The sequence below is a fragment of the Camellia sinensis genome, chromosome 11 (assembly GCF_055761805.1).
Source record: "Camellia sinensis isolate YWXY chromosome 11, ASM5576180v1, whole genome shotgun sequence".
In the NCBI taxonomy this organism is placed as follows: Eukaryota; Viridiplantae; Streptophyta; class Magnoliopsida; order Ericales; family Theaceae; genus Camellia; species Camellia sinensis.
The window spans coordinates 51,622,576-51,635,578 of NC_138971.1; the positions used below are offsets into that span (position 1 = coordinate 51,622,576).

General features: G+C 33.2%; 2 long non-coding RNA genes across 2 annotated transcripts; one reads left to right on the top strand and one right to left on the bottom strand.

The window, feature by feature from the left end:
• The first annotated feature begins 2,666 nt into the window (after nucleotides 1–2,666).
• On the top strand, nucleotides 2,667–5,519 carry LOC145801945 (uncharacterized). Its single transcript, XR_014343883.1, has 2 exons — nucleotides 2,667–4,165; nucleotides 5,204–5,519. It is a non-coding gene; the product is annotated as an uncharacterized LOC145801945 (long non-coding RNA).
• A 56-nt stretch (nucleotides 5,520–5,575) lies between these two features.
• Nucleotides 5,576–11,585, bottom strand: LOC145801946 (uncharacterized). Its single transcript, XR_014343884.1, has 3 exons — nucleotides 11,104–11,585; nucleotides 7,705–7,807; nucleotides 5,576–6,133 (listed from the first exon to the last, which is right to left on the bottom strand). It is a non-coding gene; the product is annotated as an uncharacterized LOC145801946 (long non-coding RNA).
• Nucleotides 11,586–13,003: the final 1,418 nt, after the last annotated feature.

A 13,003-nucleotide genomic window follows, 5' to 3' on the forward strand; every position in this document is an offset into this window, starting at 1 on the left:
TAGTCCTCTACAGACTAGTTTATAAACCAGTCCAAACCTAGGTCATCCAACAGACTATCATGATTTCTCTAATTCAAAACCCATTTTGGAATTTCATCGAATAGGTCATCTGCATACTCTCACCATAGCCAAATTCATATAACAATTATATATATATATATATATATATATAGAGAGAGAGAGAGAGAGAGAAGAGCAGGGATAAAAGGGAAAATGAGGCTGATGGTGGTTGTTCATGGTGGAGGAGGAATCTGGATTAAACTCAATGGTGGCAGATGGGTCAATTTGGGGCTGGGTTTCTGTGAAGGCATGCGACTAGAAGAAAACAGAGAGAGAGTGAGCGAGCGAGAGAGAGAGAGAGAGAGAGAGAGAGAGAGAGAGATACCTGGGGTAATGCTCCAATGGTGGATCGACGTTGGTGCGATAACGGTGATGCTCTTGTAGCGGACAACTATGGAGACAGAGCGAGAGAGATAGCGTGGAAGGAGGAGGGCAGAGGCATGAGAGAAAGAGAGAGAGAGAGTCACTATATGAGAGAGACAGAAAGGCATGAGAGGGAAGTAGAGGTAAAGATTGTATTATAATGGTGATTGATTTTGAAACCCTAGCAATCCATATTTTCCCGACTAACTGTTTCAGTCGCTAATAAGAAATGGATGTGTATTTTTTTCCCAACTAAATACTTTCGTTGCCAATTAATTTAGAATCCCTCCAAAATTCGAAATTCTCCCCCCAAAACTTGTAGTTATAATTTTTTGGCGACCAAACTTTTCGTCGCCAAAAGATAAAAACTATTTTTTTTTCATTTGCCAACTAAATAATTTTAGTAGTCAAAATTAACTCTATAGCAACCAAAATATGTTTTAGTCGCTGGAAATAATTTTTTTGCAACCAAACTTTTGGTCGCCAAAGATAAAAAGTAATTTTTGTTTTTCATTTGGCGACTAAATAATTTTAGTAGCCAAAACTAACTCTATAAAATAAATTTTTGGCGACCAAACTTTTAGTCGCCAAAGATAAAAAGTAATTTTTTATTTTTCATTCGGTGACTAAATAATTTCAGTAGCCAAAACTAACTTTACAGCGACTAAAAAAAAAAAAAATTTCGCCAATTGCGGCATTTCTAGTGACGAAGCAAAATTTAGTCGCCAATAATCAATATACCCTGACTAAAAAAATAATCAATATAATTTTTGGTCGCCAATTCTACAACTTTTGGCTACTAAATTTTTTTTAGTCGTCAAATTTGATCTCCAAAAGTGTAATTTCCTGTAGTGAAAGAAATAAGTTTGAATAATTCTATAGTTCTAGCATATATGTTGATGGGGTTTGATGATTTTGTGCCTTCTGTAAAATATTCTAAAGTAAGTATTTCTTTGTATAAATGGTTTGTCCAGAATATGTTATAGACTGTGTTTTGTATATATATGTATTCTCTTTTTATTGGTGATTTCTATGATTTTTGGCTTTAAATCTTATTCTTATTTGCCAATTGAGGCCATGGGCTCTAGTTTTAGTTGTGAGAATTGATCAAAATGCTCCAACAATGACATACATGTGGCAATGGTATCACCAACAAAAACCTTATCAAAACAGAGAGCTATTGTGCAACAGTCAAATTCACATATAAGTTCAACTATTGTTTTTCTTCACGTTGTAGTAATCTTTGCTTGTGTCAAAACTTTTAATGAATTAGGAGAAGCACACAACATCAGTAATATAAAAATATGTTTCTCAACATGCACTACTTTTTATTTAATTTCTTAATGGTTAATCCTTGACAAAGTTTTTATTTTTTATTTTTTATTCTCTATCTATTTGTATCTATTGAATTTTAACCAATTTACAGGTGCTTGTGGTTAGCTTTTTTTTGATAACTTTTTGTTGACTTTTTTTCATCTTTAATGATTTTTTTTTTCCTGAAAAATTTAAAAGTTATTCTACTCAACTACAGAAATTAGAAAAGATCAAAAATTTTGAAAATATTGAATAAAAAAAAAAAGTCAAAAAGGATTTTTACAAAATCAAAAACAGTTAATTTTTTGTTACTACTTTTGTCTTTAGGATATATATGTATTTTGTAATATGGGAATGGAACTAGCTCGTGACACCAAAGTACATCAAGTGGAAGTTGGAGGTAACTCAAAGTTGGTAATTAACCAAATGAACGGCGCTTATGATCTCTTACCTTATCACTAGTGGCTCCCCATGCGCTTTGTGCGTCGGGTCATACTACAATTTCAATATAAATATTTTTAAAATTATGTTTAGTTTATGAATTTAAGAAGTGAAATGTAATTATATTTTTAGTTCTATCTTTTGTTTTTCTCTTTGCAAATTTTTTTTCAAATTAATAGAAATATGAACATAGTTATATGTCATATTAGATGTAAATATGTCTTCACATTTGCAATAAAAAAAAATTAAAAAAAAAAATTGATAACCAAGTTGACAAAACTATAGAGAAGAGCACTATATTTATTTACTAATAGAAAAATAATTAATTTATGTAATTTCTCTAAATAACCTGTCAAGTAAAATTTCAAAATCTACATTCAAATATTCATTCAAACTTTCCTTATATGTGTTTTGAAAAGAAATTGTGTGATGACCCAGAATAAAAAAATAAATAAATATATATATAGAGAGATATATATATCTTTGGTAGTTAATAACGAAGGCACTAGGGGCTGTCAACTATTTTTATAATATGAGGGAGATGCTTCTTGTTACAAAAGGGGAAGCGCACAGCTAATAAAAAAAAAGGGGCGTGGTTGGGGGTGCTCAAGTGGTGTATATTGATTTATTTAAGAGAGAGAGAGAGGGAGGGAGTAATCACATCAAACCATAAATTCCTTTCGTTTTACATTCATTGCCTACCCATATAGATATATACATATCTATCTCATTGTTGATTCGATCATATCGATTTACTCAGTGATCTGGGGAAGATGACGAAGCCATCTCAGATCGCCATTCTTGGCGCTGGTATTTTCGTCAGAACTCAATACATCCCGAGATTAACTGAGATCTCTGACCTTGTTGTTCTCAAAGCAATTTGGAGCCGTACTGAGGAATCGGCTAGAGGTGCTGTTGAAATTGCCGCGAGTGTTTCCCAGGAGTGAAATGTAAGTGGGGTGACACGGTTCTTGATGAGATTATTCAGAATACTTCCATCGTTGCAGTTGCAGTGGTTCTTGCTGGACAAACTCAGGGATTATTGGTTGCTGCTGTTCTTCAACAGTCTCTCTCTCATCCGTGGCTAAAACGTCCATAGATGCCACCATACACACGGCTCCTCCAACCATGACGATGCTGGGTTTTTGGAGTGCATCCCTGAAATCGCAGCCGCACTGGCCTTCGCGAGGATGAGCGACGACTCTGTTTACCGTGTCGACACGACGGCTCGACTCGCCCAGTGGTGGATCGAAAATTTGGCTTCTTGTACTTACCGTAAATCCGATCCTTTCAAGATCGGCAAGTAGAATTGGTATTTAACTGTGGAGAAGAATCGAATGTTGTTCATCTGAAGTTTTGCACAAGGACGCAACTATTATTATCATTAAGGGTGTTCTTGATGCCGAGAAATCTCACTTCGATGAGCCTCCCTGACCAACACAACCTCTCGGGCGCCAAATTACCAATTTACCATAGCTTAGCAACAAATAGGCCCTTTTGTAGGCGATATTGTTATTGATTATCCTTGTGTGGGATGTACCTCAGCAGCTATTCAAGCTTTGACATCATTTAAGAAATTATACCCCAGGCATCGGAGAGAGGAGATAGAAAAGCGTATTGAAAGAGCTGCCATATTCATTGAAAAGATACAAGCACCAAATGGATCATGGTTTGGCTCTTGGGGAGTTTGTTTCACCTAGGGCGCATGGTTTGGGAAAAAGGGGTTGGCCGCTGCTGGAAGAACTACCATAATAATTTGAGAGCATCCAAGCCCTTCCAACCTTGTTATCATCTAGTTTTAGTACAAATTCACCCTAGTTCTTGAGCCCAAAAGCTAGAGCACGGTAAGGACAATGTTTTGATCATACTAGATTGCATTTTTGTACTGTCGAGTTTTGGGTGTTCTTCCATTCTCTTCTAGCTTGAGGTAGGGATTTTTCCTACACTGTCGAGTTTTGGGTGTTCTTCCATTCTCTTCTAGCTTGAGGTAGGGATTTTTCCTACACTTCTTTATGCACTTTTACTTGATTATATGGTGTTTATAGTTGCATATAATTTAATTAGAATTTTTGAAAAATTCGTGATTTATTTGCTTAAAAGAGAAATTTTGAGAAAAATAAAGAGTTAATGCCCAAATTGTGAAAGTGTAAACTTGAAATATGTTTGTAAGGTTATGAAAGAGTTATGTTTTAAATTTGAACAAAAACGGACTTCAATTCGATTGGTTTTGAAATTTTTACCGGTTTGTGACTAAAAGAGCATTTTTAAAGAAAACAAAGGAATTGCATTTAATTTTGGGGGCTTTTGATAAAAATAGGATGTCATAATTGAATAATGTTTGGAGAATGAGTTTGGAAAGAAGATGATATTTTTTTGGGTATTAACGATATTATTTTGCTTAATGTATCTGTTGGTATAAAACTGACACGGTTAGAAATGAACCTTGAGAGATTACCGGACATGATTGTGATATGAAAACTAGTATAGTTGTTCGTGTTTAGAAATATCTGTTTTGGGCTATCGGTGGAGGATAGCCATAATTGTTGTAGAAATGCATGAGACTTAGGTAAATTGAACCACATTTCTCATTTGTTGCATTGGACATTGCATTACATTCATTTCATTGGAAATGTATCTGTTTTTTAGAAATGTTTGGAAATGTATCTATTTGCGAAAAGATGAATACTTGGTAAATCTGGGTAGGGGGTGTGGAATCGCGCGGTTAGGTGTCAAGCCTTCCAGTTTACTAGTAAAAATGACAGTGGAAGTGCATTAGAGCCTACTTGCAGACACTCGCCTAGAGATTCACAAGGCCTGTATTCATGTAACAGATATGGTTTAAAAATGAAAATGGTTTTATATTGGTTGTGCATCTCAGTATTGCATGTTTTATAAAAAGAGAGATAAACTGTTTTATCATGAGCATGGCATGAGCATACTCCTCTTTAGTCTTGTCATTGTTCATATATTGTGTAGTATATCTCTACTGGGCTGTGGCTCACCCTATAAGGGAAATCATTTTCAGGTACAGGTGCTATGCCTCCGCCAAGGCATTGACTTAGGAGGACTCGGAGCTGAGGCTTCATTTTGTTTTATTGTTATTTATTGAATGTAAGCTCGGGGCTGTATTTGTATTGAGTTGAAACTCCATTTTGTGTAACCAAGAATGTTCTTGGATAAATTTGTAAGCCTGTAGGGCACTTGTTATCTGTTTGGCTTTCATTTCTTACTTGTTGTAAAATGTATGCTTGGGATTGGAATTGAGGCATTGAGATGTAAATAGCATGTATTTGGCGTTTGAGATTTAATGGAAATGAATGTGTGGAATAGTTAGCTATACATATGTGTTTGTCCATCAGGTGGGTTTTGTTGCATAAATAGATATATCATGCCAAAATTTTTGGGGCGTTACAAATTGTATGGTTATAACACTATTATTGATAATAAGAAATTGTATTCCTTATAACATTGTTATATGTATACATCTTATAACATAAATTTAACCAAAAAAAATATGTTCATTATATCACTCTATACAGTAGCTTGTTTTCATAACATTATACATTATAGTAGATATGTACAACGGGCGTTTGTTTACAAAAGATAAGAAAAAGAAGAAGTACCCTATGTTAGTGTGATTATATACAATGTGTATAAATACATCATTGTCTTTCTTGATGTATAATATTTTTAATTTTACGTGGTAAAGTCTTGTCATCGTATTTGAAGTTCCCATACTTTCCTTTGACGTGGTTGCATAATACATTTGCTGCAGAGTTACCTTCTCTAAGAATGAAGGTGATTTTACAATCTTCAAAATTATGTCTTCTTCTTCGAATGTTGCCTATGAGTTTCCATACGATGCTGCAATAATCTCTTTGTGTATTATGTAGAATTGTTTCAATTAAAAATTTTGCATCACCTTTTGTCCATATCTTTGGCTATTGATTTTCTGCTGCAATTTGTACACACAAACATATCCACACAAAGAGGACAAAGATTAGTAGGCAAACAACTCTTAATTGAATGGGGGAAAAAAGAAGAAGAAAAAGAGAATAAAAAAAAAGTAATTAAAGAAAAAGGAATCACTCAAAAAAGACAAGCATGAACAACATTGCCTTACTTCCTAGTTCATATGATTACCAAGTTATACACATACACAATTAGGGGTAATCTGAATGATCAATCAACAGACTTAATGCAAAACTATCTAGAATGAAACACCCAAAGGATCTGCTATGTTATACATGTTGAGAACAGAAAGCATGCAAATCATGAGAAAATGTAATCTTGGAATTATTGTATTGGGAAATCTTTCATTGGTTGTCCTAGCTCATAAAAAGTGTAAAAGACAATTCAGAAACAAATGGAGCATGACACGAAGCATGATACACAACTACCTTGCAAATAACTTGACATCTACAAACAAAAAATTTCCAAAAGTGTAGCAGCAAATATTGAAAAGGAATTGATTTCAAACCATTTGTAACTCCAAAACTTATCACATTGACTGTGTGTCATGCTTATTTGATTCATGCATATAATAGTAAAAAGTTATGTCAAGACAGCACGGAATAGATTACTATCATAACATTGATAGCATTTACCAAACCTTTAGTTTCTCAATGATTTTTTGGTGAAATACATGGAAAGATACCATCTCATCTTCAATTAAAGAATGTTTTTACTAATAATAAAAAATAAATAAAAATCAACAATTCAATCGATCCATTTGAAAATACAATGGAATCAAATTTTCTTTTTCTTTTCTTTTTCCCTAATTGACTAACAAAGACCAAATCAAGGCTTTCAACTTAGATAATGAAAGGTAAAGAAAGCCTCTCTTACAACTATGTCACAGCTTTCATGAAAGTGGACACATTGGAGCTGTTCAATAACCCAAGTCGTAGATTTATCATCAGCCTAACATTGGCATTCTAGGAGATAAAAGTAAAGAGATGGTTAAAGAATTATATTATTGAGCAAAAACTAGCATAACTATGTAGCCATTACAATTTATTTATCTTCTGGCACGTGTAGGTCAGTGTTTAATCTCTCACTCTAGTTTGGATCCTTCAATCAAATTCAACACAAACTCATCCCACTTTATGTCTATATGACTAATTCAGTATATAGATAATAAACACCCAACTTTATGTCAAATTGAATGCATGGCTGACAAATGTCGTTGTCTTTGCAATTTCTAAGGTAATAATAATAATAATAATAATAATAATAATAATAATAATAATAATAATAATAGATTACAAATTTTTTTATGAAGTAATAAAAAATTGAAAAAGAGAGTTATTCAGAATTGAAAAATTCCCTGATGGTTATTTTTCTTCGTAGTTTTCACGGTAACCAAAGTAATAATGATTTTCTTTACAATTTCTTCCCTTTTTCCTTGTCAAATCCATGAGTAGAACTACTGAATTGAATCAACACCCCAAATTTCATACATCCTACATCTAAGAATTGAAAACACAAAAGAACAGAAAAAGAAAAGAATGAAAAAAGACATACCAAGAGGGAAAAGTCCTCCAAAGCCACCAATCCCAGGTGCATTTTTGCAATTCTCCTAACAAGCTTGGACCCAGCATCTATATCAACACTTAGGACCCAGCATCTATATCAACACCAGACACATAAACATTTAAATTAGATTAGATTCCCCTCAAGTTCACAACTTTAGTATTATCATCAAGAAGCATTGCTTGTGTTGCCAATATTATTCGATTTTGTTTTATGGACCTCCAACATAATTATATCCATCATTCCTAACAGGCAAAAAAATTCAGTGAATAACTGAACAGTGTGTTTGACAATCATACACAAACATCTAAATTACAATGGAGTGCTGATGTCCTTGTCTATTTTATCATGACTTGCAAATTATCAAAATCTAATGTTACATAATCACTATGAACAAATATACATTAAATCAAACCAAAAATGTAAACCCATAACAGAGAGTCCCTAACCCAAAACCCACTTTTTACATTACAACCTAGAGCTAATTTCATCAATTAACAAATATTTAAGTATAACAGGGTATCAAAAACTCATATAAAGAACAATGCAAACAATGAAAAGAATTGATTACTTTTCTATGAATCAGTAAAATAATAAAACCTATTTCATCTGGAAAGATTTGGGTTGTTGATGGTCATGAAACAATGCCTTAATCTGTTGGAATTTTTGGTGTTGTGTGTGTTTTACAGATGCAGAAGTAGAAGAAGATGATGATGAAGAATAGCATAGGGTGAACTGATGGTGGTTGTGGCATAAAAATTAACATTCTCAGATCAAATTAATTCGTCTCAAATCCATTATAATCAAAATGTTGTTACTGATAAAGCATTATTCTAGTGGTAATGTGTTTTTTATGCAATTTTTTGGGTTATTTGGTTGGAGTGTAATGCTGGGATCTTTGAGGATTTGTATGAAGAGGAGGGCTCTTTATGGGATAAATAAAGTTTGTTACTTGGCATGTTTTTGGGTTTCAGCCTCCACTCCCTTTAATCAAATTCCACTTTTGTTTTTATTATTATTATTATTTTTATTTTATTTTATTTTATTTTATTTTATTTTATTTTTTATTTATTTATTTTTTTTCTTTTCTTTCTATAGAGATATGGGGGCAATTTGTGATTGGCAATGTGAGATTTTGGCAGTCCTTTGTTTTTGTCTTTTTATTTTATTTTTTGGAGGACTTCTTGTTCCCCCATTTCTCATGTTCTTCTCTTATTTTGTAATAAATATCTTTTGTTGCTGATTAAAAAAAAATGTTGTTAGTGATGATTGTAATTTGTAGTCTTATAGGCCTGCTTATCAGGCAAGCAGAGCTTAACTTTCCTTTGTAGTGACAGGTATCAAAAAAGGTTTAAAGATGGCTGGGATACCTCTGCCAGAGTATCGGTAAATTCAGTCTAGGAACTAAAAGGTATGTAATTTCACATTTGATATTCGAAACCTGACTGAAAATAATTAAAGAGAATTGAAACTTATGGTCACTGGAGAAGGTTAAATTTTCTCTTGCTGGAGACAAATATCTTCTCATGTTTTTGACAGGTGTGCATGGTTTCATGTCAGTTCAGCCCTAAAATAATCTTCTCAAAATCTTCTGATGTGCTCTCTGCTTTGTCAAGGGTCCTCTAAAGTGAATCCATAACCCAGCATTTATGGTGTTTCAAGGGCCAATAAACTATACAATGTAGTGCCATTTCAAAATTTTAAATCAATCTGAAAGGTGAAAATGATATCAACTGTCATCCTTAAGGCATTTTGTTGTGGGTTAAAGAAGTGCATAATTCTAGTGTACGATCAACAAGAGAACTATACGAAGTCAAAACACCAATGAGATAATCCAGCATCTTTGCATTTGTTTTTGTTGAAGAAATATAGCTTTGATCTTCTGAACCTGCTTTAGACTGTTATTTACATATTGTATTTATGGGATTTCTTGGACAGGTATGAGCAAAAGTGAAACAGAGCTCTTGGTGGTGGCCACGTGGAAATGGTCTAACCATCTTCAATTCTTAACCTCATTCTTCATTGAAGTTTGCCAGGTTGGATCAACCAAGTTTCAGTATACGATTATCGACATTCAAGTTTGTATCCGGGAATATAAAAGATCTTCTATTCAAAATTTCAATTCATGGACTCGATTTTTTCTATTCCAACCTTAAAATCCCTGTTGACTTGATAGGGAGACCTCATGATGTATCATATATTTGTAGATAAATGTGTGTGTGTGTTTTTTTTTTTTTTGGTTTTTTGTGCAAACACTAATGTTACCATTAGAGTTATTCAAGTTGGAGCTGTAAATATCAACATTGGTTTGCACAAAGGATGAATATTGACAATGAAATATATTAGGCCAATGTTCAATACATGCATAACTGAAGCTAGATTGGTCAATCGATTGGCTTTTGATTTGAATCTGTTAATGAATATCTGATCTGATAATCCGTTAAAATTTAATTCGATGGATTCAATTATTGCCGGATTAGATTCGGATAAATATGATATGATCTGATTATCGATCTGATTTGATTTTCATACTTTAATTTCACCAATCATTAATTTTATTTCCATAATTAAACTGGTGGTAAATCCGTATGTTGGGGCCAGCTTCCGCCATTTTCATTTGGGATTATAAAATGAACCAAACGACTTGAATTTGACTCGTTAAAAATTTGTTTAAGATTGGATTAGTATGTAAATAAATTAAATTTAAATACTTTTTAAAAGTCGTCAAGTTTTCAAAGCATACTTTACGAACTTACTAACTACTCAACTCATTTACAGTCCTGTTTTGAGGAATCTCGATGTTACATGAACCATAGATATACAAACAACAAAGTTGATATATATATATATATATATATATTGAAAGCAAGGTTGGTAAATAGTCCAATCTTCCGGTTTCATGTGTCTAATCAATTATGGATCAACTTGTTTCCTTAGGGTATTCTATTTTATATTATACGTGGATATTGAATTTTATGGAACTTGATTATATTGATTTTTTATTTTTTTTTAAATGTGATTTTGGTTTCTTTATGATTTAGACAGATTGTACAAAGTAAGATAATCTGAAAATCACATCCTTTTACCATTCGAAGAGAGACAAATCACAAGCTATTAGAAAGAGAGCTCACATAAAACATAGACCACCAATCTTATGAAACCCTATTTTCAATATTTTGATTGGATTTCAATGTCAGTAGCTACCATATTGGGTTTCATAGCGTTCATCTTCATCATTAGAGATATTCTAGTCAAGGGAAACAAATGGGAAAACCCTGTTGCTGTTTTATATAAATTTTATTAGTCAAGCATATTATCAAACAAATGGTACGCGTAATTGGGCTACATTACATACTAACAAACACGAATGAATGAGATATAAACACTTACGTAGAAGATTAAGAATTGTGAGACTGTAAGAGCAGAATTTTACATACCAAATTGTCTGGTTTCGCAGCACAGATGTGACCAACATAAAAATACAAAAGTGAACGAAGTTAAAATTCACAATCGAACAGAGAGAGGTACAAAACACACACAGTACATGGCTCGAAAGGGAACTTACGTATTGCGTTGTCTGGTTTTGTTTACATGATGGTGAAATGGAAACTGAACAAAACAATGAGCTTTTGCTTTTTTTATGTATGGTTATAGATAGATATAGAGATGGGAGCCCTCCTACGTAGTGTGGAAGCTACCAGCACCGAACCACCGCTTCCGTTTGTAGCATATGGAGAATTCTTGGAAAAGCAAATTAAGGGATAGATGGTGTTCTCTGGTTGGTTGGGCGATCGACAGGATCGAGATAGAGGGAATACACTCTGAAGACAGCTCACCATCTTTCCAATTCAACAACAAACAACTACACCGCCATAGATGTGAGTTGTAATAAACAGGAACAACAAGGGCAATTGCAGACTTCTGCCCATTGAAATAGGGACAATTCTGGTATTGCGAGCATTAGACGCATCAGCTGAACAAGCAAAAAGCCCCAGCCCAAATCTGTTTTGCAAACCAAAGAAGCTTCAGACTTGCACCAAGAACTCCATCGTTACACCATATGTAACACCACTCTTACATTCTTTTTATATATGTTATAGATACAACAGTGAGCGAATTAGCATGCACACCTTTTAGTCCCTATTTTGCAAAGGGAGACGGGGCCAAACTTAGAAGTCGGGGCAAGAAAGAGCTTTGAGCTCATCACGCATCTACAGAATGGTATGCTCCATAGCTCGGCTCAAGCGCTTGAAGCAAACCTTCAGAACAACTACATGATCCGACCATCGGTGGAGGAAGTGGAAATGTGAACTCAGATCTCGAATCTCTATCTCCAATTGGCTTACTTTAACTCCTTTCTCCCTTATAGTAGCAATTCTGACAACAGATGCAGATTATGTACCAATGCCACTGATGCATTACACATTGAGTTGGACAGCTTTCCTTGAACAGATAGGACACAACGCCATCAACAGACATACTCGCAAAGAAAGCACGTACCCTGGGGGAACTGCCTCGATCCTCAGGGTGCCTACGAGACGGCTATGGTGTTGCACAGGAAAGTCTGTTGGGCAACAAAAACTACGTAATTAATAATATATTAAAAAAAAAAAGAAAGATTATAACTCGGGAAAATTTATCTTGCTGTTGCCTTGTTTTTTCTGGTTAACTTTTTAGATTCGCCTACACACAAGACAAATCAAAAAAGCTATTTAAAAAAAAAAAAAGAAAAAAGAAGATATAAAAATCAATAAAAAAATCAAAATATCTATATATTATATAAAGAAAATGAAATTTTTAGTGAAAAACATTCTGAGAGCTTCAATATTTCATATTAATTTTCTTAATCTTAAACAATTAAAAAAAATCTCCATTAGTTAGCTAATTAGTCTATGATTTATTTCATAATCCCACATCGAAAGAAGAAGGAAAAAGTGAATTGTTTTACTCATATAAAGTCAATCTTGTACGTCGATATAATATTGTAATGCTGTACATGTTTCAATTTAATATAATTTAAATTTAAAAATTTTAATTAATTAACTTTTGTGTAAGTTGGTTGGTCTTTTGACATGACCAATTAGGTTGAATCATTTTTCATTTGACTAATTCATTGGTTTAACTGCGATTTTAATAGTTTTATCAAAATATGTTGATTAGATTTGTTTGATTTGAAATAAACTAAAGATTGATCTGATTAAAAATTAAACAACTGAGATTGCTTAATTAAAAATAAATTTCCCGTCCAAATAATTGTTAACTTATATTTTATAATTCCCACATCGGAAAA